Source organism: Leptopilina heterotoma, unplaced genomic scaffold (assembly GCF_015476425.1).
Source record: "Leptopilina heterotoma isolate Lh14 unplaced genomic scaffold, ASM1547642v1 Lhet_135, whole genome shotgun sequence".
In the NCBI taxonomy this organism is placed as follows: Eukaryota; Metazoa; Arthropoda; class Insecta; order Hymenoptera; family Figitidae; genus Leptopilina; species Leptopilina heterotoma.
Genome location: NW_025110854.1, coordinates 1,467,133 through 1,488,577, shown reverse-complemented (window position 1 = coordinate 1,488,577; position 21,445 = coordinate 1,467,133). Strand labels below are relative to the sequence as shown.

At 26.4% G+C, this 21,445-nt stretch overlaps 3 non-coding genes across 3 annotated transcripts; 1 reads left to right on the top strand and 2 right to left on the bottom strand.

Moving 5' to 3' along the window:
* The first annotated feature begins 584 nt into the window (after positions 1 to 584).
* Positions 585 to 656, top strand: Trnah-gug. The gene has a single exon. It is a non-coding gene; the product is annotated as a tRNA-His (tRNA).
* Positions 657 to 2,303: 1,647 nt separating this feature from the next.
* Positions 2,304 to 2,410, bottom strand: LOC122497728. The gene has a single exon (XR_006301165.1). It is a non-coding gene; the product is annotated as a U6 spliceosomal RNA (small nuclear RNA).
* Positions 2,411 to 4,641: 2,231 nt separating this feature from the next.
* On the bottom strand, positions 4,642 to 4,748 carry LOC122497724. The gene has a single exon (XR_006301161.1). It is a non-coding gene; the product is annotated as a U6 spliceosomal RNA (small nuclear RNA).
* Positions 4,749 to 21,445: the final 16,697 nt, after the last annotated feature.

Sequence of the window (21,445 nt, the reverse complement as noted above, 5' to 3'; positions counted from 1 at the left end):
ATTCTTAATGTGAGTACGTAAAATAATTTTATAATAGACTGTAAATATTCACGCAATTTATTTTAATTAAAATAACAATTTTTTAAATGTTTTTGATATGTTGCATTATTTAATTTAAAAATGGTAAATTAATGTTTCCGATTTTTTATTAAATATATTTGTATGTATAAATGTAAAAAAAAAAAATTGAAATGAAAAAATTAAAATTTATTACATGGATAATAATTTAGTAGCAAACGAGACAAATTGAAACGTTTAAGTTTTTTTTAAAGTGTCTGCAATTTATTATCAAAGATGTACAAAAAAAGTGTTAAAACTTTTAAATTAATCAGAATTGATCACTGGTGTAAATGCATTCACAGTGTGAAGCTGTATATACGTATATATAGTGTTTTAGTTTAAACCAGTTTTCTTTGCCCATATACGAAAGCATTTCCTCAGATAGACTTTTTATCTCAATACGAGAGTCAATGTGTTTGTGAGAGAGTGTATCTGTGAGCTTGAGTCACGCTTCATGGACCAAGTAGATTGCAGCCATGCACTGATATTTTACAAATAAGAAATTTTCATCAATTCCTTCAATAGCCGTGATCGTCTAGTGGTTAGGACCCTACGTTGTGGCCGTAGTAACCCAGGTTCGAATCCTGGTCACGGCAATGTGCTCATGTCACATTGTCACGGTGGAGGTTTTTTTTTCTATTTTCAAAAGTACTTTCAAAAGTATTTTTTGTTAATTCAAATTTTATTTAAACTAGTCGATTAACTACGTTACCAATTTTTTAATCTTTTTAGACCTCCTCCCCTTCCCTCGTTACCATTGCGTTAAATACATTTTTATAGATTTTTGAACCCCCTCCCCCCTATATTGGTAACGTAGTTTGTGGATGGCCCCCTACTATTAGCTAAAGGTTCCATTTTTTCAACTATTATTAAATCTCTGACTCAAATTACTCTGAATAACTAAATAATTAAAACTACCCTTAATTAAAACTATCTTTGGTTGAAGGTACCATTACACCAGCAATATTTATAATAATATTATTGGTTAAAAGTATTGTTTAGTTTAAATTATACTGTGAGATATAGTGGTTCAAGGTTGGTACTGTTTTTGTTCAAATCACTATTTTAATTCAAAGTACAATTATTTTAATTCAAAATCAAACAAACGTCTGGTGTGCAGTAATTTTAATTTGTTATGAATTCGTTGCCCCAGTAGCACATAATATTACAGCAATATTGAGAACACTGCCTTAACATTACCAATATTGCCTCAATGTTGTCAATGTTACTGGAACATTACGTGCTACTGGGGTGGTTATGATCATTGGTTAAAATTTAAAATCAATGGAGATTATAAATTTTTGGTTAGTAGTAAATTGTAATACTTTATTTTGAAAATTCAATTATTCAACTATAAAACAAAAAATCAGAAGCAATTTTAATGAAAATAGTATTTTCAAATTCATTTCGAATTATTGCTAATTTCAAAAAATCGCTGGGTTAGTGGAAAAAAGGACACCTCGAATTTTGTTTGAAAAAGAGGACACCTCGCATTTTAGTTGAAGAATAGGACACGTCGAAAATATTCATTTTATATAAATTTTTGTTTGGCGATACTATGTGTAATGTAATTATTTTTTGATTTTTTGTAATAGAAGATTTAAGAACATATTATCTTCATAGCTTTTTGAGCACAAAATGTCATAAATCAATTACATTACACATACATTATCGTCAAACAAAAATGCATTTAAAATTAATATTTTCGAGATGTACTTTTCATCAACTAAAAAGCGAGGTGTCCTCTTTTTGAACAAAAATTCGAGGTGTCCTTTTTTTCCACTAACCCAGCGATTAATGTTTGTTGCAGTCAATATTGAATTTTTGTTTGGTAGCATATTGTTACTGGTAGTTTCTATTAAAAATATTTTAAATTCAAAAGTAATGTAGATGTCACAAAATTTACATTTAAAAGTTAAAAAAGAAAAATAAATTAAATAATTTTTATGTTTATAAAATGATTTCTTTGTTTAATTCTAATAAATTAGAGAATGCTAAAATTACATTAATGTAGTTCTACTTTTTATTGCATAATACTACAAGTATTAATTATTTTTAAACTCTTAGTGGGGACATACCAAATAATAATGTTTTTAATACATTTCAGTATATTAATAAAATGCAAAATAATATTCTTCTTATAATTTTTAAATCTAAACATTAAAAATATAATTAACTAAACTACTAATAATAAATTTTAATAGAAATAATTTTATAGTCAATTTAGAAATAAATAGGACAAAAAAAATGTGGAACGCTTCACGATTTTGCGTGTCATCCTTGCGCAGGGGCCATGCTAATCTTCTCTGTATCGTTCCAATTTTAGTATATGTACTGCCGAAGCAAGTACGAAAGGTGGAGCAAAGTTTGTCCTTATATACTAACTACAGCCTATCTGTCACAACTTGCGAGAGACATTTTGCATTGAGTGACGCGTTGTAGCCTCCTAGCAGCATTTCTCTCAACTAAATAAACAAGTGCTCGGTCGATACACTTAGTAAAAATTGTGGTTCAATCAAATACTGAACCTTGTTCTATTGACCCAATATTGTAGTCCGAGCAACAAAAATTTATACTGGGATAACCAAGTAGCAAATAATTCTATAAAATGGTTGAAATTTTATTTCCAATTTGCTAATTAATATTAGAAAAATAAATTTACTCTCATTTTAACAAATTTATTCACAGTGATTACAAAATAAATGATCGAGACTTTTTGGAACATAAGATTTTTATTGTGTTTTAGTTCACTGAGAGAAGAAAATAGTAGGGGAGACTGGGGCGAAAGGTTAAATTTTGCATAAATGATTTTTTTTAGACAATATGATCCGCTTAGATGCAAATATTTATATATCAATATTGTAGGGCAACTTGTCCTCTACAATTTTCAATAAAAAAGTTTCTGATATTTTCACATAAAATACATGTTTTGTCCTTTTTTGAAAATTTGGTCCTTTTTAAATTCTATTTCTAGCCTACTAAAACTATTTTATGATAGGTGATAAGTAGTAGATAAGTTAAAGTATACGTAAACAAGTAATTTAGTTAATAAAAGATCTGTGTTCATTTAACAAAAGCTTTAGAACAGTTATAAAGTTAATAAATTAAAATTTAAAAAAAAATTGGTTTATTTCACGTAAACGGTCTTGTTTTTTGACAGAGTACTTGCCTAATGTCAAATAAATAATTTTTAAACAAATAAACCCCAAAAAACGAAAAATGTAAATAAAAATTTTAACAACATGTAAAAATACATTTAACATTTCGCCTCAGGGTGCATTTTTGGCTTTAACAACAAATATAAAAAATCTGACTAAAGATATTTAACAAATACCTTTAGGTATCTCTTTAGGGGACCGAAATAAGGACCTGAAAAATTCGCGATGAGAATAAATTCAAAGAATATACTTAAAAGTTGATATTTTCTTTAACGAAAAAATTTTCAAAAGTAGGGTGAAAACAAACTTTAAATATGGACACCACAAAAATGAACAGTATGTCACATAACTCCGGACATTTATTTAGAGTGATAACACCCTTCTATAATTAAAATTGCAATGTTCTAACTATTTCCGTTCGAAAGATAATGAATTTTAACTGTTTTTACAGTTTAACCTTTCGCTCCAGTCTCCCCTAACTATTTTTTCCAAGATTATTTTTAGTTGGTAATCTATGCTGCTGCTAACTTATTGATTGGTGTTACCATTTTTATTAGTAATCTTAGCTATTTTATTAGTTGATTTAACTTCTTTTTTTGTTGTTGGAATTCCTAACTAAATAGTAAAAGTAACTAATAAAAATTGGCAGCGACGTTATTACTAACAAAATGGTAGTCACAACTATTTATTTCTTTAAACGTGCGGAGACTCTTTTTAACTGTCCAAACCTGAATTAGTAGAATTCTACTAACAAATAGTAAAATTTTACTAATTGTTAGTAGTTTTCATGGACGACTTTTGCCCTTTTCAGTTAATGGAATATTATTAATTGTTAGTGAAATTTTACTAATTTTTTAATAGAATTTCACTAACTGATACTCATCTGTTTCACATAAATGAATTTGTGAAACTGCTATATAGACATTTAATAAAACAGTTGAACTAATTGCTAATAAAATTATTTAAAATCATATACTGGACGACTTTTCGTAAATTCATTAGCAGTATCTTTCTACAATAAATTCAGATTTAGAGAGAAGTAACACCAAATCTTATCTTAGAAAAAGAACGGAGAAGTAAGTTGAATGTAACTAATTTTAAGTTTTATTTATAAAACAGTAGATATCATAAAAATTGGCATTAAAAAATTAAAAGAGATAAAAAAAGTATTTTTTTTAATAAAACTTTTGTTTATTTAATGCTAATAAATTAGACAATACTAAAATAATATTAATAATTGAGGAGCCGGTTCTAGAAACCAGCTCCTCAATTGTACTTTTTATTGCATAATATTCTAAAAATATTAACTTTTATTTCTTCTGATAATTTTTAACTCTAAACATTAAAAATATAATTAAATAAACTACTAATAATACATTTTAATAGAAACAATTTTATAGTCAATATAGAAATGAAAATGCAAAAAAATGTGGAACGCTTCACGATTTTGCGTGTCATCCTTGCGCAGGGGCCATGCTAATCTTCTCTGTATCGTTCCAATTTTAGTATATGTACTGCCGAAGCAAGTACGAAAGGTGGAGCAAAGTTTGTCCTTATATACTAACTACAGCCTTTCTGTCACAACTTGCGAGAGACATTTTGCATTGAGTGACGCGTTGTAGCCTCCTAGCAGCATTTCTCTCAACTAAATAAACAAGTGCTCGGTCGATACACTTAGTAAAAATTGTGGATGAATCAAATACTGAATTTTGTTCTATTGACCTAGACTGTAAAAAATATTTAGTCTTAGTAACCAAAGTTGACTGGGATGACCAAATAATTTGTTTGTTCATCCGGTTAGTAAAGTGGAAAAATATATTAATGGTCAATATTTGTATTAATTAAAAATAATTAATAAATACTATTCTTAATATTTATTGCCAGTATTAATATTATTTGCATTAATTATCTATATTAGTATTATTAATGTTAATATTTATTAATATTCATGATAATTAAGAATTAATTTACATTTAATAGTATTACTATTTATTAGTAGGATTAATAGTTAATAAAAATATTAATATATATTTTAGAATGTAACATCCCACATAACACCGAAACTTTCATAAAAATGTATTAAAGATTTACTTGCAAAGTTTAATGAAAATTGTTTAAAGATTTAAATGTTCTACTTCAATAAATAAATACTTTGCAAGTAAATACTCTGAAGTTTGCAAGTAAATCTTTAATAAATTTTTAAGAAAGTTTCGGTGCTGAATGGGATTGTTTTTCTTATAGCCAAAGTAGTTTCAAAGTTTCTTATCTTTTAATTTTTGAAGAGCATCAATATCGAAATTTACGTTTTACAAAAATCGAAGACAACTAACTTATTCTTTAATTTACGACTATACCAAAATTAACTCTCTCTTTTTCCTTAAAAAATAAATAAATAAAAAGAAACACGAATGCAAACCCAGAAAAGTTATTATTATTACCAACAGGCAAAAATCCTTCGACGGATCACGTTAACAAATATATGTGCAGAAAACATATTTGAGACGAAAATGTCCCATGTTGAAATTTCATGATCGTGTTTCGTCGAGGTTCCTTGACCTGCTGTTCGAGATTTAATAACTTTATTTCAGTTCTCAACGAAACAGTAAATAAGCGACTATTCCTAATACTTTGAAATTTAAAAAAAGTTAAGAATAAAATTTAAATCAAGTATATTTTTTTGTTTTTATATTCAATATAAAAATATTTATAGGCATTGCATTAAAGTTAATTATAAGGGGTGCAGTGTGAATAAAACTGACTTTTACTACTAAAAATAAAGTTACACATATTAAAAATAGTTCTGCTTGACTAATACTACTTTTGTGCTTCATAAACTATAAAAGTACATTATTAACAATATATCACAGATTCTCTAAGATTCTCAAATTGAGATCATTATAGCATCAAAACGTTACGTCGCAACAATTTTAACAGACACATAATCAGCCTTTGAACTACTGATTGTGTTTTTAATTTTTTAATTATTAGGGGAAAGGTGTACGAGATGATCCCCTGGTGCAAGATGATCCTTTTGAATTTTGGAGAGACTATTAGCGCCACCTTCTAGGCAAATACGGTAATACGTTGCCAATGACATACCTATGAATCAGTCAAACTGTCATGACAACACGCGTCATTAAAAAAATTCTATTGGAAAAAATAAAAATTTCATACTTTTGATCTAAGGAAAGCTTAACTTTGGGCTTAAATAACTTTTGTTGAAGTAGCTGAAATTCCATGTTTCTTGTACTCACGGCTTCAGTATATCTTCAACTAAGTGTTCTGATTGGTATTATGGAATAACAGAGCTCGTAGGTTAAGTTACGAACAAATTACAAAATAGTGGCATTTGGGGCAAGATGATCCCTCAATGGGTGTACAATAGGGTGTCCCAAAAAAATAAAAAGTTTTTTTTTATTGGGTCTCATCCCCTAAAATTCTTTCAAATTGTGTAAAAATAAGAACACAATATTTGGAAATAAAAAATTTTAATATTAACCCGTGGTTCAGAGCCTTTGAACCATAAAAACGCTAACAATATAGTGTTTTTTCATTTTTAACATAAATATAAATGTCAAAATATAATGAATAGGGTGTCATTGTAAAGATAATTAAATTACCTTTCGATCCATATATCATAGTTTAAGATTCAATGAAAATTAAGAATGTTACAGTCGATTAAAGATCAAATTTTATGAAAATTTTGATGATTTTTATTTTTTAGACACTTAAGTAACTTGTACTTTTTTTACATTAAACAGTAAAAAATATTTAGGTTTTAATTTTTTTATTGAGAGTCTAACATTACGAAAATTTTTAGCCCTTGTGGACCTCGATTTGATTGAATATGACAATTATACACTAGATTTAGTGAACGAAACTATTTTTTTAATTTTAATCATTCCTTCAACATTTGCAGCAAAAATTGAAACAATAAGTTTAGATATAACCACTAAACGTACTAAAATCAGTGATTAAGAAATACTGAAGTCGATGATTTAGAGTCCAATGTCAGTTTTTCAAATTTCAAAATGGCGAAGAACTTCATAAAAGTCGATCGAATTCGTCTAAAAATCGGGTAACGGATTTTGAGACGAATTTAATCGACGATTAAATTACGGATTTTTGTAATGTTAGACTCTTAATAAAAAAATTAAAATCTAAATATTTTTTTTTATTGTTCAATGTGAAAAAAGTACTCTTTACTTAAGTGTCTAATAATCATCAAAATTTCCATGAAATTTAATCTTTAATCGACTGTAACACTCTTAATTTTCATTGAATCTTATACTGTGACATATGGATCGAAAGGTAATTTAATTATCTTTACAATGACACCCTAATCATTATATTTTGACATTTATATTTATGTTAAAAATGAAAAAACACTACATTTTTAGCGTTTTTATGGTTCAAAGGCTCTGAACTACGGGTTAATATTAAAAAATTTTATTTCCAAATATTGTGTTCTTATTTTTACACAAATTAAAAGATTTTTAGGGGATGAGACCCAATAAAAAAAAACTTTTTATTTTTTTGGGACACCCTAGTGTACAAGATGATCCCCCCTGATTCCCAAGTATTTCGTCTCAGCTCAAAGTGAATTTTTTATTATTAATAAAAAATTCAATTTTTCTCGCTTCTTATATGTTTTTATTATGAAAACTAACTTATTTTAAACAAAAAGTTGAAATCTACATCTATTTTATTAATTTTCTTGTTGTAGACAATTCCTCGTAACTATAGAATAGAAAAATGAATCTTGGTGAGTGTTCAAAGGCATTTATAACCTAAATAAAGCATATTTAATATAATTATATACGTTATTTCTTCAATTTAGTCTCTTTTTCCAATAATTGGAGTAAGATGATCCTTTTGTAAGGTTTTAGAAAAATTAAATTTACTTGTAAAATATTAATTAGCTGCATGCATTTCTAATCAGAAAAGTTAGATGGATTAATTATCTACTAGTTCGTACAAAACAAACTCCAAAATGTTAATTTTTCTTTGAATAATGGTCATTCTCCCTTAGGGGGATCATCTCGCGTACACCTTTCCCCTATTATTCTAGATTCTTAATTTTCAGAACCTCATCATAAAGTGTGTGAAAATAGTAAAACAATTTTGATTGTTAGATGTTAAAAAAGACGTTAATGAAAAATTTTTTAAATTTAACTATATACGTTATAGAAAAGTTTAATTTCATCTTTTTTCAAAAACATTTAACTATATTATACAGTTTCAATATAGTAGGTACTCTCTAAATTTTAATTAAAAATAAATATAATTTGATAGTAAAAAGTCAGTCACAGATTCAAATAGCAATATTTTACTAATGAAATAGTTAATAACTAATTATTAGTGAAATTTGCTTTTAATTAAGGTAAAAATAACTAAAAATTTAGGTAATTAATTAGTGAAATTTTACTATTTTTGTAGTTATTTATTTAATAATAATAATTAGTTATTCTCGACTTATAATTATTTTTTTTACCAATTACTGAAGCAAAATGTCAGATACGTTTTCACTAGGGGAGACCGGGGCTAAACCGGACAAGTCAAATATTTCCGAAACCGTGAAGAATTTCAAATCGTGTAATAATAACCTATGAACGCGCAATTTCGTGATGCATTTGCTGCATGAGGTTTTAGGGACGTGTCATTTATCTTGTAATAATAGTTGCCGTTAATGTGTGAAAATGTCATTTTTCGAGGTAAAAGTAAAAATTTTTTTTCTCATTTTTTTGGGTTTTTATCGTTATAATTAAAGTGCAAATATCATACGGCAATTTTTCTTATAGCCCAAGGTGTACTGAGTTTAGTAGAAAAAAAGTTTAATGGGAAACGTTAAGAAGAAAGAATATATTGCAGGTTAATTATTAGATAACGATGTGGGGCTGAATCGGACATCGTGATAAAAAAACAACCAAATCTTTGAATTCTTTAATTTATTTTATATTAATTAACTATTTTATATTATATTCTTTGCATAGAACCACTTTATAAATAAATAAATAAATAATTTATTTTAAAACTCGAATTCGCAAGCGAGTTGCTACAAACAGACAAGTCTGAAAACAGTAATTCATTTTATATTATATTAATTACCGATTTTACATTTTATATTATATTCTTTGTATAGAACTATCTACAAATAAATAAATGAAAAATTGATTTGACTTTTCTACAAAAAAAAAACGAAAATTTGTGTCTCATTCTTTAATTAATTAGCCGTGTCCGATTTAGCCCCATTGGGTGTCCGGTTTAGCCCCACCAATTTTCGGATTTTCGTTTTTGAGGTAGTCACTTTTGAAGCAATATATCTCCAAAGCTACTGTAGTTTTTTAAAATTGAACAAGTGCGATTTGCAGGTGAAGGTACAAGCTTCAAAACGGTATATTACTCTTTTGCAAAAAATATTTTTTTGGATGAGTTTTCTGGTCAAAGAACAAATTCGTCCGGTTTAGCCCCGGTCTCCCCTAATAATTAGTTATTTTTAACTAATTCAGATTTAGAGAGTAAATAGCCAAACTTTACATCCCGGCGGCGCTATGATAAATTTCCACACGAAATTACTGAATGAAAATTTATTACAGTTTGAATGTTTCATTCAGCAATCTATTATTTGTTGAAATTTTTTATCACATCGGTGCGATAATTAGTCCGTAAAACGTAGTCATTACTGTCAGAAATAATTTAACTTGCGCCCTGCGGTCTACGCGAACTGGCAATACATCTATTTTTGGTCTCTCAAACCCTATACAAGATCCCTTTTTAGATATATTCTCGTCGCAAGCTAAAGTCTCATAACTCGGGCCACAATATAGTATAATCTACTATAAATAATTATTTAATGCATTTTATATTTATTTGAATTGTATAAAATTGAAAAAATACATAAATCTAAGTTCGAATAATTTTGGTTATAAAAAGTATAATTTTGATGAATGATTTCCAAAATAATTTTGATCCTTTTTTAGAATTTTTTTACTTTGAATGAATCAACTGCGATGAATTAAAAGTTAAGGAATATACGCACAGTGTGAGTATAAACAAAATCGTATTCACGATCTTGCTGCAGACAATCAATAATCACTGTTTTCATTTAAACAGTTGTAAACATTGAGGAGAATTTAGCAGACACTCAAGATTCAAAGTGAAATAAATGCTCTTGAATTAACACTGATTGTGTAATGCTAAACAGATTGTGTCAATGATTTTCTATCCTATACATATTGTCAAAACAAGTGTACCTCAACAACTTTCAACTTATTTCTATTTTTGTATACAAAAATCGAAAACGAAACTTTTTGTCAGACAAAAAAATTTGAATTATTTCACTAATCACAATCGCGAGAATTTGTCTATGAAAATGACCAACAATTAGAAAATATTCACTAATATTGTCAGTAGCACTTTATTAATTCAGTAATGATTAGTTCAATTTTTGATTGGCTTAAATTGTAATAATACAAAATATTTTTAAATTTTATTTGCGACGCATTTCAAAGAAATAGGTACCTAGGAAGCAAAGCATTTTGTTACTTTTACCTTAATTAAAAGTTTCTTTTTAATTGTATAAAACTAAAATTTGTTTCTATTAATTATTTATCATGTAATAAAGACTCAAACATTGCAGTAGATTTTATAGAGAGTAGATTCCCTTCGTGTATTTTTATTAAAAAATTACAAACATAACCTGAAATGTTTTGCTTCTTAGGTACCTTTTTTCGGAACGCGTGACATTTGTTTATCACGTGAAGAGAGAATATATATTAAATTTTTGTAAAAGTATTTTACAATTTAGGAAAAAAGTGTAACAAAGCAAAATTTTGAAAAATTTCAAATTTTGAAAAATTTCAAATTTTGAAAAATTTCAAATTCAAACCTTTTTGAAATTAAACAACTTTAAAAATATTGTTATAAAACATGAAGATAATCGATTACTCCGAGTCGAAGACTCGGAGTGATCGATTTCTTCATTTTTTATAATAATTAAAAGATGTTCGAGAGATAAAATAATTATTTTATATTATATGAATATTGTTAAACTGTAACTTCTGCGAAATTATTTTCATATTCAATTATTATCTAAAATTAAAAATAAAATTCATTTTTAAATCAATTTTTATTAGAAAATTCTTCGAGAATTCAATTATTTAAATTCACAAAAGTAAATTATTTATTAAATAATTAAATGTTTCTTAAAATTAATTTTTATAAGAAATGTTATTACCAAATTTTTAAATAATTAAATTCTTTTGATGAATTTTAATAAAATTTTTAAGAATAATTGAAATTCTACGATGAGTTTTATTATTTAAGAAAATAATTGAATTATTGAGAAGAAACTTATAAAAAATTTGTAAATAATATTGAATTCCTGTGAAATTTTTATTGTTTATGAAAATAATTAAATGTTTGCGTACAATTTTATTAAAATTTTTTTTAAAAAATTGATTTCTTTTGGGTAGTTTTATTAAAATAGTAGAGATATTGAAAATTATTGAAATGAGGAAATTTTTTGAAAATAATTGAATTTTGAAGAATAATTTTATTATTTATAAAGATAATTGGGATTTGGACGAGATTTATTTAAAATTAGTAAAAAATTTTACTAATTCGAATTAGTGGAAGACTTTCTTTCCTTTCAGTATAAAAAGTTACAAGAAATAATTTAACAGTTAAATTTTAATTTAATAATTTTTCATTTGTGCCCCACATGTAATATATTATTTTTTTCCATGTAAAAATTGAGAAAAGTAATCTTTCTTCTAATTTGAATATTAATAAGCTGCGATTTCCAAGGGCAAAAAGATTTAATTTTGCTCCAATTTACACTTTATTATATAAGTTTAATATCAAAGACTCACTGTTCCCTTATTTAGGGTCCGAAAAATTCATTTTGCATGATTGTACAGTAGACCAAAGATGTGGGACTTCGCACGGTATGTATCCATATATATGCGGGTACCCGTAAAATTAGCGACTATACAAATATTTGTACGCATGTATAAAGATGATATAGCAATGTGATTGTTATCGATCTTCAACTTTTTATTTCATATTTATTTATATACTTAAAAAAGTACCTTCTCATGTGATGAGATTGTTGAAATCATGAAACAAAATTTTTAAAATAGTTATAGGGTGAATTCATTATATTTCAGTCAAAGTCGTTGGGGAATATTTTTAGAAAAATCTTATAATTTTTAGAAATTATTTTCAATATCATAATTCAATATTATAATTGCAAGTAACGCTAATGACTTTTTTTTCGTTTAAAAACAAATTGAAAAAGAACATTTTCCGAATAAATCGCGCACGTTAAGCGTTTAGACACGACGATAATTTTTGGAAGGACAAATAGCAAATTGGGGATATGGGGTTAAGCTTACAATTGATGGGGCCATGTGACGTTGCACAATTTGGAAGCTCGTGCTTTCTGTAGCTTTGAGTTTCTCTCTTTTTTCCAAACCCTTTCTCTCGACTGCGAGTTAATTCAACACCAGAGCCGAAGTTGTGATCCGAAAATATAACACACTATGGCAATCCAAGTTGTGTACCGCCTCTATATGTCTTTTACCGCGGAATATGAAACCCAATGAAACCAGAAGTTACAAGAGAGGGCAGGGCGCAAGAAGGCATCTGGTTGTATATGCCATAACACGTGCGCTCGTTTAACTTGTTCGTTTTTACACCGAGGGATAATATGCACACCGCACACACTATATGTGTGTCCATACGTAATTCTAGTTTATTTATATTAAACGTAAGCCAATAAACTTGTGAGCAAAAAAGAAAAAGAAGTGAAGAAAAAATTCATATTTCCTAATAGTATGAGACTTTTGAAAATGTCTGTAGTCAAATTTCTGTTTTTTATCTCTTTTTCTCTAAACTATGTATAACAAAACTATTTAGATTTGGAAACAGTCTAAAGCCTCAAATAATTCCACTTTGTTGATTTTTTTCTTCCTATGAAGAACCAGGTTTTTTTTCAATTTTTATGATTTAAAAGAGACTTTTTTATTCTTAAAAATATTAAACTTACAAATTTTACTGGCAATCTAAAATATTTTTCAAAAAAATTATACTTCATTATTTACAAAATTTATATTAAAAATAATTAAAAAATTTTAATATAATAATTTAATTATAAATATTAATATTCATAAATTACTCATTCAGATTTGCTTAAAACTCGTCCGTCGGGGGTCTTTAAATTTACTAATTTGAAAAACTTTTGACAACCATTTGTGGACCCCAGAGTAAAATTTTTTAGAAAAATATAATTTAAAAAATTTCTTTGATCGTCATATTGGATCCGCCATTATGGATTTTTTTAAAATCTTACATTAAATTTGAATTTAGTAACCCCACAAACCCCCGAAAAAACATTTTTAGACAAATACGTTAGTTTTAAGAAATTTTGGTCACCGTTTTGAATCCAACATTTTGAACTCTTCAAATCTAACAACAAATTCTTCTTTCTTTGGATCGTTTGTGGTCCAAAATCGATTTTTTCACTAGACTGTGAAGGGATTAAATAAAATTATTCGTGAAGTAATTTTTAAATAATTTTTTGAAAGTTTATCAAGAATGAAATATTATTTTAAATAAATTTAATTTCATATTTTTTAAAGTTCAATTATTGTTAGAAATTCAGAAATAGAAAATTCTAAAATTTGGAACGTTTAAATGAACGAAATTTATTTATTTCTTCAACAAAAACAAATTTTATTAGAATAATATTCCATCACTTGTAAAAAAATAAATTAAAATGTTTCTAAAACTTACACTTATGTGTCTAATTTTTATTTTAAGCAGTAATATTTATATCGAAAAATATTTGGTTCATTTGAACGATAAAAACTTATAGGTTATAGATCATATTATTTTCAAAACTTGCCGGGCATAAAAACCATAATTTTTTTATTTAATTCTGTAAATTAGATACTTTTTTCTATTAATTTTGACTTTTTTCCTGATTTTCGTGAATATTCTAATTCACTTAAAAAATATTAATATTATGAAATTCAGTTATTTACACTACTGAGAAAACTTTATACTTATTTCATATAAAAAAAATTTTTAAGTGTATATTGTTTAATTAAATTCAGTTTATAAGCTTAATATCGATATATAGAAAATATCTTCTGCTTTGATTCAAAAATGTTATTTGGTTGAATACCTTAATTATGTTTAATTCAAACATATATTCTGTTTTTATTTAAACAAAAATATGTTTAAAAATTTTATGTTTGATTCAAATTTAAAAGTTGATTGAAAATAATTTAAAATCAACCATAACTTATATTTAAATTAAATATATTATTTCTTTAAATGAACCAAAAAATATGTTTTAATTAAAGTTAAATATATTTGAGTGTATAGCAAAAATACATATTTGAAGTTTGATTTGAACAAAATTTCTTTGAATCAAATAAATCTTTTTCTCAGTGTATGAAAATGAAAAACGCAATCTTTCAATATTCATTCAGGTACATATATTTTAAAATTCAATAATTTTTATCAATGTTTCTTAAAAATTAAGTAGGTAATTTAAATTGAATTCAATTTTATATTCTGTAAAGTATTTTTCTTTTAATTTTTAAGTGAATTATTAGCTAAATAATTTCTAAATAATAATTTTATAAATCTAAACTTAAATTAATAAATAGTAAATAATTATATGTAAAGTTTCCTCATGAGGAAGCAAGAAGTAAAAATTCATTAAGAAATTAAAAAATAAAATAATAAAAAATGTAGTCAAAATTATAAAGTGAGTAAAATCTTTATTTGGGATTTTTCTTTAATAATAATTTCATTGGCTTTTTTCATATAAAATTTTTTACTGTAATTTTTTTATATCGCCTCTCCCCTTCCAAAAAAATAATAAATAGAAATAAAAGTAAGCAAATTGATCTTGAGAAAGCAAGGCTGCAATATTTTTCACTTTGTCCGCTAATGGTTTGTAATAAGCAAATGAGTACTGACGTGAATTTTCTCTAAGAACACATACATATACAGTGGAAGTAAACAACTTCTGTTTCTGATTATGTGCTTATGCTGTACCAATAGCAAATTATTAAGAACGCAATTGGAAAAATTGAACATAATGTAAAATTACCCGCACTGAATCTTATCCACTATAACGAATGGTATACAATGTATACCAGAGCAAAGATAGGATATATTTTTTCTTTCATTTCAGATCGAGAGAAGGTAATTTTAAAATGTTATTTACATGAGAGTGCGTGTAATAAGAGATTCAAATACACGATGGAAAACTTGTTTTTGAACATCATATTCGAATCATATCCTACACTGAATTTCTTCTTTTTCATCTTCTGCTTCTCCTTGCGATCATTAATTTGAGGAAATTGATCTATTCGAAAACAAAATACAGTGATATGACACATACCCGTGTAGAAATTGCCATGTTATGACCTACACAATGATCAAAAAATCTGGCCCCGATTTGGGCCATGGTTAAATTTCTACACGGATATAAATCAAATATAAAGATATGTTCATGGGAATTTTTTAATTTATGAATACGTAAAGAAATATTGATGTGCAAGAAATTCTTAAAAGAAAAATTCAGGTATAAACACATTTTATTGCATTACAAGAAATTTCTTTATAGAAACATTACTATCCTCTTTAGTCTACTCTTATGAAACTAAATTATACCCAAGGAAAGATTAACAATCTATAAAGAAAATAAATACAATGTCTTTCTAAAAAGAACATGTTTTTCTTCGAAAATTATTACATTTTTTGAATTTTTATTATTTTCCTCTACACTTATAAAGGAATTTTCGTTACATATAGAGGAAAAGATTAAAAATACAGAAATTGAATAATGAAAAATTTAATAAAACATAAAATTTAGTTTTTATTAGAAATTATTTTAAAGATTAATTATTAAGATTATTTAATTAATTAAAGATTAATTATTTTAAAGATATATAACAAAAAATTGAATTAAAGAATAATAGGGGAGAGGTACGCAGGTTGAGACGGGTTCTGTTTTTCAGTTATAATTTTTAAAAAACAAAATTTAGCAAAAAATTCGAAATGCTTTCTTAAAAGTATTGTCCAGGGCTGCAACATTGCCAAAGAAAGTTATTTTTTTTGGACAAAATTGAAAAATTTATAGCTGATTTTTTAAACATGTTATTTTTGACCAAAAAAAGTGGTACCCCCGTTGAGACACCCATAGTAATTTATTTTAAATTGAAACAAAATTAATAATTACGTCAGATTCTAATTGTTTGTTGTTTATTTACTTATTTTGATGGTCTTAGCTCAAAGAAAAAAATTAAAACATTAAAAATTAACTTAAAAAAAATAATCAAAAAATAAAATTTTATTTTGCACAAAAATAATTAATCGAAATTTTTATATTCGCAATTTTTACAGGTGAAGAACATGTAAAACGCTTAAAAATTGTGGATTCAAAATCAATTTTAATGACAGCACTATTTTCACACCGTGAGCGTTTTAACCTGCGTACCACAGTGTGTCTCAACGTGCAGACCTTGCCGTTATAGTTAATTAATCAAAAATTTTTCAATTGCAAAAATTTCGAAAATATTAAAAATTGGACAAGTGCGAGTTGAACTCGCACTGCAATGGCGGGTTTCGTACAAAAATATTAAAACAATACTTGCAACATTTATCGGTAATTGGTAGAATTAAAATAAACAATTAAAAAAATATATTAAAATCATTTGATAAAAAAAATAACTAAAAGAAATTAAAGTATTGTAGATCTAATATTGTAAACAATAATAAGTAGAGGAACAAAATTAAAATTAGTTTACAATATTAGTTATACAATACTTTAATTTATTTTAGTTATTTTTTTTTATCAAATGATTTTAATATATTTTTTTAATTGTTTATTTTAATTCTACCAATTACCGATAAATGTTGCAAGTATTGTTTTAATATTTTTGTACGGAACCCGCCATTACAGTGCGAGTTCAACTCACACTTGTCCAATTTTTTTTTTAATTTTATTTTTAAATTTTTGTAAAAAATTTTAAAAAAATCTAAAAAAAAAATTTTTTAATTAAAAAAATTTTTTTTTTAGATTTTTTATTATATTTTTTGTGATTAGACTGTAAAAATATACTAATAAACCCATTTTTAGTTAATTAGATCAAATAATGTGGAAATTAGAAAAAAAAAATTTTTTTTCAAATTTTTTTTTAGTTTTTTCTTGACAACGCTATGGCCATTATTACATAGCAAGTTCTCTATATTTTTCCTGTAATATTCGCGTTAAAATACACCAGTATGCCCTCCATGTTGAATAGTTTAGAAGTTAAGGAGGGGCGAATGGTCACTTTTTATGCATGTTTGTCCAAAAATCTTGTTATTTCCTTGACAACGCTATGGCCATCACCTCCAATCACATTCTCTATATTTTTCCTGTAATCTACGTGTGAAAATACGTATCTGTACCAAATTTGAGCTTTCTAGGTCAAATAGTTTAGCCGCTAGGGGGGGGGACACGATTTGGCTACGGACACAAGAGTCTCACCAATAGGGGTCCACCGATACACCGTAGGTGTACGGAACCCTAAAAATGGAGATTTTTTATGATAAAATTGATACTACAGGAATTCAAGAATACCTGTGATACGATACTTGCATTATGCTACTGGGAAAAAACTTAGATAGTAAAAAGTTTTGTTATTTTAATTTTAGATTTAACTTTTAGGGATGTTTTGAGCATTGTAAAGACAAAAGTTAAACAGGGTGTCTATTATTATTTTTGTTTAACAAACTATCCGGTTTTTCCCAGCTTTGTCCAAATTTTTCCAGGTGTATCTTTTCTCATCAAATATAAATTTTCTTGATAAGTATTAACAATAAATAAAACTACAAATGGCTACAAAAATTCACTTATTTTATGAAAATACTCTTCGACGGGTTTTTGTTTTTACTAATACTTTTAACAGGGGTTCTACCAACTGGAAAAAACGGGAAATATGCATGAATTTAATTTAATCGGGAAAAACTGTGAATTCAGCCTGCAATATAGGTCTTATCTTAGATTTTAGCAATTATGATACAATTAGTTCGAATTTGACTTTACTGTAACTCCAAAAACTGGTGGAAATTTTGGATTAACTTATAACACAATAATTAAATTTCTACAAATAATTGACAAACATTGTGTTCTGCATTTTAATTAATTAAAAATAAATTATTTGATGATAAAAAGTCAATCACTGATTTAAAATAGTAATATTTTTCTAATGAAATAGTTATAATGGTAGCTAATTTTTATTTTTTCTGGTCAAATTAAATTCCCCGCTATTTCCCATTTTTCGAGACTCGTAGACACACTATTGAATGTATTTGTAGAAACTAAAACCCGTCGAAGACGGGTACGTACGACAGCTAGTTATTTAATATATCAGAAAGATTAATTTTCTATTAATTAATTTAATAATTTCCAACTTGTACTCTTATTCAAAATATGTATGTGAAAATGTTCCCGGGAATTGTACCGAGATTTTCCCGGGAGTGAAAAAAACAAAAGAAAAAACTTTTTTTTAATTAATTTGTTTTCTTCACTCCCGGGAATTTCCCGGGAGATTCCCGAGAGTTTCTCGGGAGTGCCAACGATAGTTTATTAATTTAAATCTTTCTCACAAGCGGTGAAATAAAATTAAGATTAATAAAAAAGGGGCATTCTCAGTGTAATTTTCACTCAAAAATTTTTTTTGATTGAAACAATTTTTTTCGAATTCTGTATGAAAAATAAGTAAGTACGTGTTTTTTTATTTTTTTATTTGATCAAAATTATAAAAGTTATGGTTTTTTTAGATTTAACGTTTTCAGATCCAGAGGACTTTTGAAACACTTTTTTCTCCGTTAAACCAAAAGATAAAAAATTATATAATATATGGAAATTATTTATTTTTTCATGAATATTTCAAATATGTAATAAAAAATAACATTAATAAAGCGAAAACATTAAATAAATTGAAATATCGTCTAAAATGTGACTTTTCTCAAAAGCGAAGTAATTGATTTTCGATTTTTTTCTTTCATTACAACCACTGACAAATAAAGAAATTTTTCCCACTTATGCCAAAGTGGTGTTCTTTTGGGTTCAAATTATATTTAAAAATATGTCAGTCGTTGCAGAGAGTTTTATTCGACTTTTACACTTTTTAAAAAATTAACCTTCAAAAACAAAAGAAAACGAATGTTTTGTGGTTAATTTTTCAATTTCCTTCCCTAAAATCTGTGCAACGACTGATATAATTTTAAATATAATTTGAATCCAAAAGAACACCACTTTGCCATAAATGGGAAAAACTTCTTTATTTGTCAGTGGTTGTAATGAAAGAAAAAAATCGAAAATCAATTACTTCGCTTTTGAGAAAAGTCATATTGTAGACGATATTTCAATTTATTTAATGTTTTCGCTTTATTAATGTTATTTTTTATTACATATTTAACATATTCATGAAAAAATAAATAATTTCCATATATTATATAATTTTTTATCTTTTGGTTTAACAGAGAAAAAAGTGTTTCAAAAGTCCTCTGCATCTGAAAACGTTAAATCTAAAAAAACCATAACTTTTATAATTTTGATCAAATAAAAAATAAAAAAACACGTATACTTACTTATTTTTCGTATAGAATTCGAAAAAAATTGTTTCAATCAAAAAAAATTTTTGAGTGAAAATTACACTGAGAATGCCTCATAAGGACAGTTGAAACTTTATGAAGCAGTAATGTAAAGCGTGCACGGAGAAACTTTTTCTTATAATATTAAATATATTTGGTTATGTTTATTCTAAAAGTACGTTAGAATGTGAGGATTTTTCGTGCGTTGTGCTAATAATTTCAACATTAATACGAAAATATGATAAGTTCGTTATATATTAAGCAACCTTCGGTGTACAAAAATTACTATCTGCATTAGAAATAGTCTTATTTTTCTTTAGAAAAGAATAAGATGCCATTTTTTGTTTGTGAAATAATACGGTAATTCTAACCTTTTTTACACATATAGATAGAATATATAAGAGACATTCTAACGTAACATACCAATTTTGGAAGGACTGCGGGCGGACTTAACCGATTTCACCCGAGCATCACCGAGTTCATCACCTGACGTCGCGAACTAACCCTAATGTTTTCGAAGTTGAAATTCACACGTGTATGAAAGAAAAAATCCTTTTATTAATAAACGTGAATGTCTCCTCATGCCAAATTAAATTCAAGAACTGTTCCTCAATATAACATAATTTTTTTCACGACTTTTACTTATTTACATAATTTGATTAGTAAGTTATTTTAAAAAATGCTCTCTCTCGAAGGCACATATTTTTCCACTCGTTTAATATATAAGGACGATTCAGCTGTGTACTTCTAACGAATCGTGCGATCTTTCGGTTTCCGTGACCAATCGTCGTGTCTACTTGCGTGTGCGTGTGTGCGTTAATAATATAGGTTAGGTTCTTACGTCGTGTTAAATATATTTACCTACAGTTACAGTGACATACACTAATGCCATCTACCATCAGATCCAAGTATCACTATCGTCTCTATGAGTATCTATAGACAATTAATTTGTTGTGTTTCTTTTTAATTCATGGCTTTCCCAACTTTGCAAAAATTATTATTTTCTTTCTAAAACAACATACTAATTTTCGTTAGTTTCCTTATGAAGAACTGTGAAATATATACTGAATGAGTGTTTTTGATAGTCTCAATAGCAATTGAGTGCTTGGATACAACAAGGGGACGTACGCTCGGCGAGCCGCTTTAAAGTCAGTCAAAGGTACCGTAAAGTGTAAAAAATGAAAATTCAAAATTTTGAGTTTTAAAAACTGCCATCTCATAGGAAATAAAAATGCGCATCTTTTTTTCCTTTGAAATTTCTTTGAGTAATTAATATTTTTATATGATAATGGAAAAAATGTGATTAATTTTCATTGTCAAATTTCATTGAATTTTAAAATATAAATCGTCGTATCTCCGACAAAAATGAATGAATTCTTTTGATTTTTGGTATACAAATGCATTTGGACCTATAGAAGACGACAATATCACGAAAATGTTAAAAGTAATTAATTGTTTATTAATTTTTAATTGTTAATACTGACCGGTCAAAAATAATTTTTTCTTATCTTTGGCTGCAAAAAGTATGCGGGGAACTTTAAAATTCAAACAACTTCCAG